The sequence below is a fragment of the Neopsephotus bourkii genome, unplaced genomic scaffold, assembly GCF_033783945.1.
Source record: "Neopsephotus bourkii isolate Nb327-2 ecotype Australia unplaced genomic scaffold, CSIRO-AGI_Nbou_v1 NB_780, whole genome shotgun sequence".
In the NCBI taxonomy this organism is placed as follows: domain Eukaryota; kingdom Metazoa; phylum Chordata; class Aves; order Psittaciformes; family Psittacidae; genus Neopsephotus; species Neopsephotus bourkii.
Genome location: NW_026901276.1, coordinates 3,098,131 through 3,108,967, shown reverse-complemented (window position 1 = coordinate 3,108,967; position 10,837 = coordinate 3,098,131). Strand labels below are relative to the sequence as shown.

Here is a 10,837-nt window from a genome sequence, read left to right as displayed (position 1 = left end):
AGGACTTGGGGGTGCTGGTCGATGAGAAAATGAACATGAGCCGGCTTCAGTGTGCGCTTGCAGCCCAGAAAGCCAACTGTATCCTGGGCTGCATCAAAAGGAGTGTGACCAGCAGGTCGAAGGAGGTGATCCTGCCCCTCTACTCTGCTCTCGTGAGACCTCACCTGTAGTATTGTGCTCAGTTCTGGTGTCCTCAACATAAGAAGGACCTGGATCTGTTGGAACAAGTCCAGAGTGGGACCATAAGGATGATCAGGGGACTGGAGCACCTCCTGTATGAAGACAGGCTGAGAAAGTTGGGGCTGTTCAGCCTGGAGAAGAGAAGGCTGCGTGGAGACCTCATAGCAGCCTTCCAGTATCTGAAGGGGGCGTATAGGGATATTGGGGATGGACTCTTCATTAGGGACTGTAGTGACAGGACAAGGGGTAATGGGTTAAAACTTAAACAGGGGAAGTTTAGATTGGATATAAGGAGGAAATTCTTTCCTGTTAGGGTGGGGAGGCACTGGAATAGGTTGACCAGGAAAGCTGTGAATGCTCCATCCCTGGCAATGTTCAAGGCCAGGTTGGACAGAGCTTTGGGTGACATGGTTTAGTGCAAGGTGTCCCTGCCCATGGCAGGGGGGCTGGAACTTGATGATCTTAAGGTCCTTTCCAACCCTAACTATTCTATGATTCTATGATTCTAAGTACTTTCATTGAATTCATTTAACAACAGAGAAACTAGAATGAAGACACAGGATTCCTAAGCTGCAGGAGATACTGATCACCCTGGATTTGTTTCCTACAGAAATGACACAGGAAAGTGGAATGTATGAATGAAAGGAACAAAAGTTTGCACAACTGTGATTCAGGAACTTCTGGATTAAAATAAAGCATTTCTTGGCGTTCCAAAAACAAGTCTTTCTCTTTGATTCACTGGCCTGAAATGCAGCTTCTTGTTTTGAGTCAACATTAATCTCTGTGTTCACTCCAGATGCCAGAAAGACTTTTGGGAGTTGTCTCCCATCATCCTCTTGCTCTCCCAGATGGGAATTGCTCCCCAGCCAGACTGTATTTCCCATGGCCTCTCCACAGAGCAGAGGTGTAGAAGCATCCTGTGATGTATCACACTGACTCAGCCACAAGGAGAAACAGCCATTGGTTTTCATTTTTCATAAGCCCAATTTCATCAGTCTTTTCTCCTGTGGCAGATTTTGATTTTCATGAAACCACTTTTCCTCATATAAAAAAATAGGTGAATTTTTGCTATGGGCTATTAAGCATCCCTCAGAAAACAGATCTGAAGAAAGAATGAATGAAGATCTATATCACTGAAGGCAGATTTTTGCCTGTGAAGAAAACAAAAAATAGTATGTGAATTAATTTGGTAGCTAATTCTTCTTCTAAAATGATGGAGGTTTATTATGCACTCATTTGTATATGTAACACTCAAAGACAGATTAACATGGTCTGAATTTTATAAATTTGTCTATATATTTAAATAGCACCATGACTTACTTGATTTTGTATGACATTGTTTGAATTTTTAGAATTGGTATATATATTTACTCAGGAAAATGCACAGTGTGAATGTCAAACTTTGGAATAAAATCTGTTGTTCTTGTTTCTAAGGGACAGATTCAATTTAATTAACATATTTTCCAATAGAGATGTATGGGAAGAAAACCACTTTTAATACCCACGGCAAAATAAATTATTTAAAACTTCACATTCCTCACAAATTCCAGTCCTCTTTTTGTCTAACAATTATACACTCACGAATCTTAATTATCATAAAATATTGTGTAATAAATGACTTGCTGTCCAAAAAGTCAACAATTTTCAGAGCTTCTTTTAATTTACTAATTTCTCTTAGTTATTGATAATCCTAGTCGATCGTAACTGGCCATCTGAGACTGGTTGATTTTGTTACTTGGTTGGATGACATCCACTTGGTTGGATGACATCCAATCTGAATGAGAGGAAGAACAAGTAACAAATGATGGAGAATTAGAAGTGCCAAATGTATTTATTTTTTATAGTCACAGACAGTTTCAATTATTCCCTCCAGTCATTCTGGTATGAGAACAGATCCGATCAGCATCACAGCTGGATTTGTCCAATCTACATACAGGCATGCCAGGGTAACCCTTGTCTTGTGTAAGATCCTGGGCATAGGCACTGTGTTATAGGTTGGAGACTGGAGCTCATATTTCCCTGACAAACTGCAGAAGAAAACCCTAGAGACATATATACTTAGGGATAGAATCACAGAATCACAGAACCATAGACTGTCCCAGACAAATAAAACCAGTTTAGAAACTGGGATCTCCTTGATGCCCTTCCAGAGGTGTCTGATGAAAAGAAAAGCAATGAAGATAAAGTCTCCTCCTTGCTAGACACAGTTGCTCTTCAGCACTGTTCTGCCAAGGCAGGGGGAAGGAAAAGCTTCATGCTGGATTTGGAGACAAAGCGCTGTACAATAAAATAGCAAAGCACTATTTATACAAATCAAAAATGTAATTCGAGCTTCCCTCACCTTTCAGGGTGGATGCCTAGAGGTTCTGACCACACATCTATGGGAACCCCCTGGGTCAGAGACCCAGCAATCACATCTTCCCAGCTGGGAAGAACTGCTGCAGGGAGCAGGAGCACACAGCAGTGAGCAGCAGACTGCAGGCAGCACCAGCACCCTCACCTCGGCACGGCGGGGGATCGCACGAAATGAAGGAGGAATCTCCTCCCTCCAGCTTTAGCAGCTGAATTCCCTCACCACCACGCTGGGAGCTGGCGAGGAGGACAGCCTGCGCCAGGGCTGTCATTATCGATGTAAATTAAACAGTTACCACCGCAGGGTGACTCTGTTCTTTTCCCTGAGCAGACAGCTGCTCCAGAAAACACATGCTCAGGCTGCTCAGGCTGAAAGGAAGAGCCACAGAGATTTTATTTATAGATGCAATAGGCAGGTGTTCACGCCTAATGCCTGCCCAGTAAGAGATGGAATTGTCTCTTTTTGCCCACGACATCTACAGACTTGATTACTTTCTGTGCACATAATGCATTAAATATACTCTGTACCTCTCCCTTCCCATTGGGATTCAGTGCATAACCTCCATACAGCTGTGTTGCCCTCTCTCCTGCAACAAAACGTTTACTCATCTTACCAAGACAGAAAGAAAAAGTACCGCAGACTTTGGAAAACTAAATGCAAATTGAGGAGTTCACACTGAGCTGTGCCTGGTGTGTTTCTGGACAGCAGGAGAGTGTCATGCAACGAAGTTCTGTCCATCACTTTAGTATGAAACGTTTCATCGAGGTTTAGAAAGCCAGGTATGAAATATTAATTAATTACTGCTAAGTCTCACTATAATGTTCTGAAACTGGCACAGCACGGTTTTGTGCAGGTTCTTTTCAGAAATTATTGGCTTTTATTTCAGCTACATGATCGTAGCACTGCATAATTTATATGTGTAAGAGCCTTTTGTAGGGCACATTGGTAGAAAATCTCAGAAGTACCACAGAAGCTGGGATCTTGTTAATATTAACAAGGATTTGGGAGGGCTGGTAAACAGACACAACACAAGCAGTTCCACTGCTTGTGCCATCCATGATTTTGGTAGCAGCAGGTTTGCTACAATGACTTGTGACAAAGCAAAACTAAGCTCTCTAAAATGGAAAGAAAGGACACCTTGCTGTTAATGCAAGATGCCAGCTGCACCGTGGCACAAACATGTTTTGAAATCATATGAAAATGAACTTTAAAATGACTTTCATTTGAGCTGAGGAAGAAGGCAGATTCTTTTGGGACTGCAGTGCTATACGCCAGTCACCAGCAATGCAGAGCACAGAAGCAACTCCACTACAGACTGCTACTGACAAAATCAGGAAATGCTTTATCCATGCTTCTTGCTTAGAACGAATATTCTGACACACCATTTTTACATTAGTGAAATGCACCAGCAGAGTGGCAATAATTTACAAACTCTTCCTTTCTTTGGAAATAACTCTTTCATGTTTGGAAAAATATCCACCGGACAGAGTGGAGAGTGCTTGGGGGGTTCCACCACAAGGCACAAGCAGGTAAGCAGCAGTGATGAACAAGTCAGGCTCCAGGGGTGACATCAGTGCTGCCTACCTAAAAACTCAGTTCCCATCCCAAGTCAGGTATCCAGACTTCTTTGACAAGAGGACATCTGCTTCTCCTCCTGAGCTGCAGAGGGAGTCTCAGTGACAAGCTTCAGCTGTAGCTTTGCACAGCTACAGGTGGTTGAGGGGGATGTGAGGGTTGTGCCAGGACAAAGAATAAAGCTCCCAACTCTTTGCTTTCCAGCTCTACAATTAAACTGCTAAAACATGTTGACAATATGTCTGAATCTTGTTGGAACATCTATGCCACAAAACCAGCTTATGCCTGCTCCTGGAATTATTTATAATTAGATGTAATTAGGATGTGGACAAACAGACAGGCTCAAATGGGTACAGAGGCCTGTCCCTGTGAGGGCACAGTTTTCAGAGCAATCAAACAACAATTACCTTTGTAAGCACTAATTTTCATAGCTTGATGAAGAAACGTAAACAATAGCTAAAGAATTCTTGTCTTTTTACAGTTCTGCACCCCCAAAAGGCTGACTGCAATTAAGGGCAGTTTGAGAAAGCCTGTGTGCTGTTTCACTTGCTTAACAAGGTTGGTGCAGCGTGGACCACCACCCTGGTCGGCAGTGTGCACAGGGCTATGCCACTCTGATCACGCTATCCATGGAAAAGTGATGGCAACCCGAGTAAGCACAGTTCAAGCAAAAGGGTCTCTGGCTGCAGGCAACTCCCTGGAGACAGGTTCAAAGAGGTGTGCTCTGTGGCTGCATGGGAAAGAGATGCAGCAGCAGAGGTCAGTGGGAGGCTTGGGACATTGGTGGAGGACAGTCCCTGAGTCAACACAGCATCTCTCCCTGCCTCTGACTGCCCTCCATTGATACTCCTGGCCCATGTGCTTCCTCCTTGGCATGTATGGGCAGAGAGTAGCTGTATGTAAGACTAGAGGCACAGGGCAAACTGGGCTAGGAGACCACACTGAGAGCCAAGCTATGTGGGGAACACACACCACAGACTGTGCTGAGACAGCCTGTCCAGACTCTGCTGGAGACCTCCACCTCGCTGCCATCTGTGCTTTCAACCCATCCCCCAAGCATGGACAATGAATCCAAACACAGAGTGCTACTGATTTCTATCAGAGAGAAGCTTTAAATGGAAGCGAGATGCTTTGCCCCTCCCTATCCCCCATTTTACTGGTGAGGAAAAAGTCCTCCGGAAAATAAAAAGTCTCCAAGGAGTTATTCATGAACACAGCACTGCCACAGCATCTCCCGTGTCCCACCAAGCAGTCCTGCTGGGGGGACAAAACAAAGCAAGTGACACAAGAGGCAACTGTTTTGTCCTAACCTTACGGCACAGTTGAACAGCTGATGAACTGGAGGGGAAGGGTGATAAAAATAATAAGAATAGAAAAATTGCTACAGTATCCCTGAGGAAGGAATTCAGTGGGTATTTCTGGCTGGTACATAAGGAGGCTGCTTCTATGTCAGTCATGGGTTTTGCTTTCTGCAGGTTCCCTACAGGGATGTAGGCAGGTACCAAGCCTGCTCAGCCTACAGGAAGAAGCAACTCATGTCTAGCAAGTACAGCCAAAGCCTCAGTCAAAAATAGGCTGGATCTCAGGATTCACTCCAACAGGAAGAGGAGGCACAGATCTATCTTTTGCAGGTGAGCTTCTAGGAAACTGGAAATGCATCCGAGAAAGTGTAGCTTACCTGAGAGGCAGCATTCAAGACAGTGAGCCCCTGCTTTTCTCCATGCACTCTGCATCAGAAGTTTTGCAGGGAGGCTAAAGCAAAGGGAGAAAGGGAGGCAAGTTTTGGCCAGCAACACCCCTTGCTGTGGAGGCTGCACAAGAATTTCCAATCAAAACCCTAAATTGCAGTCCAAAATTCAAATATATGTTCAGAAACACATATTTCCCCCGGATTTTTACGTCTCAGAGGTAAATTTTCAGATAGAGTATAAAAATATCTTCAAATCCCTGAAGGCATATGGGCACCTTCATGCTGACTGGAACACAGTGGATGGGGTAATTGTTTAACTTCTGCAGGTTTTGGCAGTAACAGGTTATTAAGTCAGCTTGGATCTCACTCCATCCCATGGCCTCTGGTTGCAGATCTGAGGATTTGCTCCAATTCTGCCTATTTACTTTGCTGTAATTAGTTTCTTCATCACAACAGATTTGGCCTCTCACCTGCCAGTGCCACATTTTATCAGTGGCTCCTCCAGAGTTCACGTGTGCCATCTCACCCTCACCTACCACAACTTAATTCCCCTAAGTAATTTGGAAGAAAAGAGATTTTGCCTGTGGTGATCATTTAAGCATCGTACATGTCCCTAATTATTTTCCTTACTAATTTAACTAGTAATGAGGTAAAGTTGGGGTTTTTTCTTTTTAGTAAGGGAACTATTACTCTGGGAACATTCCAGCCCTCCTTTATGTTAGCCGGCTTTAGTGATTGTTCATGTACTTTTGCTGACAGATGAAAGACTTAAATTCTTTCAAAACTCCTGGATACCATCTGGCCCTCGTGACTAATTGCATTTTTAAATTGTTACTCATTTTTATCACCTACAGAAAAAGAAGCTTTAGAGCAGGTATTTCCCCTGTGTCCTCTGTGATGGAGATAAATGCAGGAATTTGTTTCATTTTGCTGCAATTTCCTAGTTATCCCCAACTGTTTCTTTTTAAAACAGGCACTATCATCTGACAGACACATCAGATGGAATGCGTTTTCTTCTCTCACTGCTAAAACTCATGCAATTCGTGCAATAAATTACTCTTCTTTATTTTTCTGACCAAGCAAGTGTTTTAGCACACCTTTATAGCAGGAATTTAGTTGACACACTGTTGCTTCTCTTGACGTAAATCTAAGTCTGTGGTACACTAGAGAGACACAGACAAGAAAGAGTCCCAGCCAACAATGAAAATGCAAGTATACACCATGCAGCACCTTTTCAAGAATTAAACACTTACCAGGCTCTATCATACTTCACGTAGCACAAGATAATCTCAATTATTATAATACCGTGACAAAATAAACTAAAAGTATCTTTAATCTCTTCACAGCTGCATTTGGAGAAATGTCATTGGTGGCACAGTAGGCAACATGTAATAAATGTTTCATTGGCTCCCACAGGTAATATTTTTGCCAAGGCAGCTGGCGAAACCATGCAAGTTTACTGGCCCTCGTATTCAAGCGCAACATCTATCTGGGGAAAACAGCTGAGGACTGTGTATAAATTCACACCATAAAAATAAGAAAAAGCCTCAATCTCAGTGACATACTGAGGGAAGTATGTCATTTTATTATTACTTTATTATTTTGTTGTTATTGCTAATAATAACACCAGTATTCCAGTATCTAAAGCATGGGAGGTTTCAAAGTTCTGTATATAGAAAAGAAACTATTGCCTAGAAGCATAACTGGAGGTAAGAACTGAGCATGGCTGGGAATCCCAGCCATTGCTTTCATTCAAAATTAATTCCAAAGGTTTCTTTTACAACAGACTTTTTTCCAAGTGCAGTAGATCAGGATGTGCACAAGACTGGAATGAAAGGCAGCAAAAGACAGTATATGGACTTAGAGTAGACATCAAATCATATGTTGGCTTCAGGATAAGTTAAACTGGCTCTTCAGTACTGAGAGTACTGAACAGCATTACTTCCAATGACTACAATGAGTGGGAGTAATCTCCAGAAAGGCCATGGTTTCTGAGAAATCAGGCTACTTAATTGCTGTTGCTGTCATCCATCTCTGTCTTTATCCTCAGCTACAGGGGATATTTGATGGAGAGATAAGCATCCATGACACCACCCTGTCCTTGGCCTTGCATTTTCTAAAGTGCTCCCCACTCAGGAGAGAAGGAATCATGCTTTTTCCTGACCTGAGTAGACTAATTGAGCATATACTTGGGGAACAGTCATTGTTAATGCCAGTGTAGGCAGGAAAAAGTGCAGACATCAACTCTTCCAGGAGGCCAGAAACTTTTCAAGGAGTCTGGTTTTGCTGACATCTTTCATCCTCATGAAGAAATGTAAATCAGACCTTCATACTGTCCCTGACAGCACACATGGTGAAGGTGTCTCAGGAGCCAGGAGACCATAGACTATTCTTCCACTTGTTCTTCACATGGAGGAAGGATCACATACTCAGTAAGATACTTCAGTCATTTCATAGCAGGCACCTAACCTCAGGCATTTATCTTAAAAGCTGCTGTCCACAGATCCCAGCAGCCACAGAAAGAAAATCTGTATTGACCACATTCACTCCTTTCATCTTTGATGCACATATAAACAAGATTGATATATAACCAGACTGGACTATTTGTGATTGTCTTCTTGTTGTATTAAAAATATTAACAAGGAAGATATTATAGTGTTCCCTTTTCCTCCAGTGGTAATTCTGATGGAAAGCAATATGGACAGCTTATACTGTCCCTGGGAAAATATTAAATAAACAAAAGGCTCAAATACAATAAGCATTAAAATTTCATGAAGTTGGGAAGAGAATCGAGAAAGCTTTTCTTGGTCACTTTACCTAGCAATCTCCCTGTGGGACTGAAAAGAGCATTAATGAGAAGCAGAAAGAAATACTTCAAGCAGCAAAAGTACACACCAAGTATGAAAATGAACTCCTTTTTGGATCCCTCAGAGGAGCGGGGCCGTGAAAGAGACTTCATTTCACATGTCTTAGCAGGTTATTTTGAAAAGTCAGGCAGCTGAGTTCTGTTTTGTTTGTTATTTTATTTGCTTTTGCCCACAGACCTTTCCAAAAGACTCCTCAATCAAAACACTTTACAGACACTGTCTCAAGTTGGTGATAGGTACTTTAGACAGGATAATTTGGGCCAGCAACCCAAAAGCACTGTGCAGTACCCACAATGGTTTAACCATCACCTGAAGGGGTGCAAGAAGTCCCTTCCTCTTTCACTGAAGATTGGAAGGGGTCCTGAGAACACCTCAGGAGTAGTCTGGACTTCCTTGAGCCAGCAATCTTTTGATTATGGGTGCCCACTGGTTTTGCATTTCAAACCTGCAGTTGAACGTGAGGAGATTTTGCCACTAATGCTAGGGGAGTCCCAGCTGACTATGGAAGCATGTGTGCTAGAGCAGCAAAGTGAGAAGCTTCTGGAAGTGTGCCATGACAAAGGTGCACACAGTGTTAATTTGTGTCACCTCATATGGGGTTCATTTTGCTTGATCTTAGACAATTATAGCACAGACATCTTCATCTGAGCTAGCTGCCTAATTCTCTTTATAGTCAAGGAGAAATAGGCACTCCTGGGGCATAATTCGTCTCCTCCTCTGATAGATGTCTGAAATAGAATAGATGAATCATGCTCTAGAAGCATCTCCTGACTCTACACTGTCTCCACAGTCATAAAGGAGGCCAGACAACCAGTTTGGATGCAGACTTCTGTTTTGTGGATGTATAAAATTAAGTGAGATGAGTGTCACCTTTTGTGACTGAATTGCATTAAACTTGTATATGACTGGATGTGAAAGCAGTGAAGAATACAATCACCTTCTTTAAAACAAAGAAAATAATTTTCATCAGCCTACTTTTCATTGAACTGTGCCACAAATAGTTCCAAGTCCATTTACAAGGAAAATGCCAGATATCCACTCTTCCTGAACAAATCACAGAATAATGTGCAACTTCTGGGAGCACCTTTTGTTCATTTTCTGGCATTTCTGGTTTCTCAGAACATGCATTGTTCCCTCTTCTCAGTTTCTCATGACCAAGCTCGAACCTGTAATAATCAGAGTACATGTGTCCTGTAGCCAGTTAGCTTCTTTTTCTTTCTGAAAAGTAGTCCTTTAATAGATGTGGAGGGTCTATTCTGGCCACGGCCGTTTATAATTACAATAAAATTATAGATTCGTGGTGACCCTCTGTTCTTTCATTTTGGGTACTCCCTACAGATATTTCTGATTTGTAGAACACAGAATGTGCTGTGTGCACCTAAACAGTGCTTGATGGCTACTGCCCTACTCCAGTCACACGCCACACCATAAAAAATGTCTTAAGTCTGCAGCAAAAATTATAGTCTGTAGTGCTCTTTTATTTTAATTCAGCTCAGCATTGAACAGTAATTCTGTTCCAGGAGAAGAAAGAAAGAGTTGGCAATCAATATGTTTAGACTATCTGAGACTTTACCCTGAGTTCATTACCAATTAACTCAATGTACTTAGCACATTCGCAAAGTATACAATGGACATAGTACATAGTTATTTCTGGTTACGAATTTCTGTCTCTTACCCAAAGCTGATCCTCTAATCTTTGGATGTAAATAATATTTTGTTAATAGTTTTGATGAAACGGAAAAGGGTGTCCATAGTAGCCTTTACTGTGTTAAATACTTGCTGCTAATTATCTATTAATAATAACCCAGAGCACTAGAAGTCTACAGTAGATATATCTGCTCTGATTTCTCTGGCGAAAGCATTTTTCCATTAATCATCAAACAGTACTGTGATTAGCTCCAGGCACTGCTCTTCAAACAAGATCACGGCATGGAAGTACAGAGCTCTTATTTTTATGCAGCAGGGGATTTAAGTGGCAGAGACAAGAAGTTCACTGTGCTCCAGTGACTGAAGGTACCTGCAGTAAGTCACATGAGCTTCAGATATGTCCCAGCTTCACAGTTTTTTCTGGGCCTCTCTTAAGCTTTTAGAAACAAAGCACATTTGAAGACCACTGTGAAGCAAAATGGGCAGATTTCAGAAAATGAAATGAAAGTTATGATGCTCTGACAT

General features: G+C 42.2%; 1 long non-coding RNA gene across 1 annotated transcript in view; it reads right to left on the bottom strand.

Moving 5' to 3' along the window:
* Positions 1-762: 762 nt before the first annotated feature.
* Positions 763-10,837, bottom strand: part of LOC133213141 (uncharacterized) — a 29,463-nt gene continuing 19,388 nt past the window's right edge. Inside the window, exon 5 of the long non-coding RNA XR_009725703.1 lies at positions 763-1,331. This is a non-coding gene — a long non-coding RNA (uncharacterized LOC133213141). The remainder of the gene's footprint in view (positions 1,332-10,837) is intronic.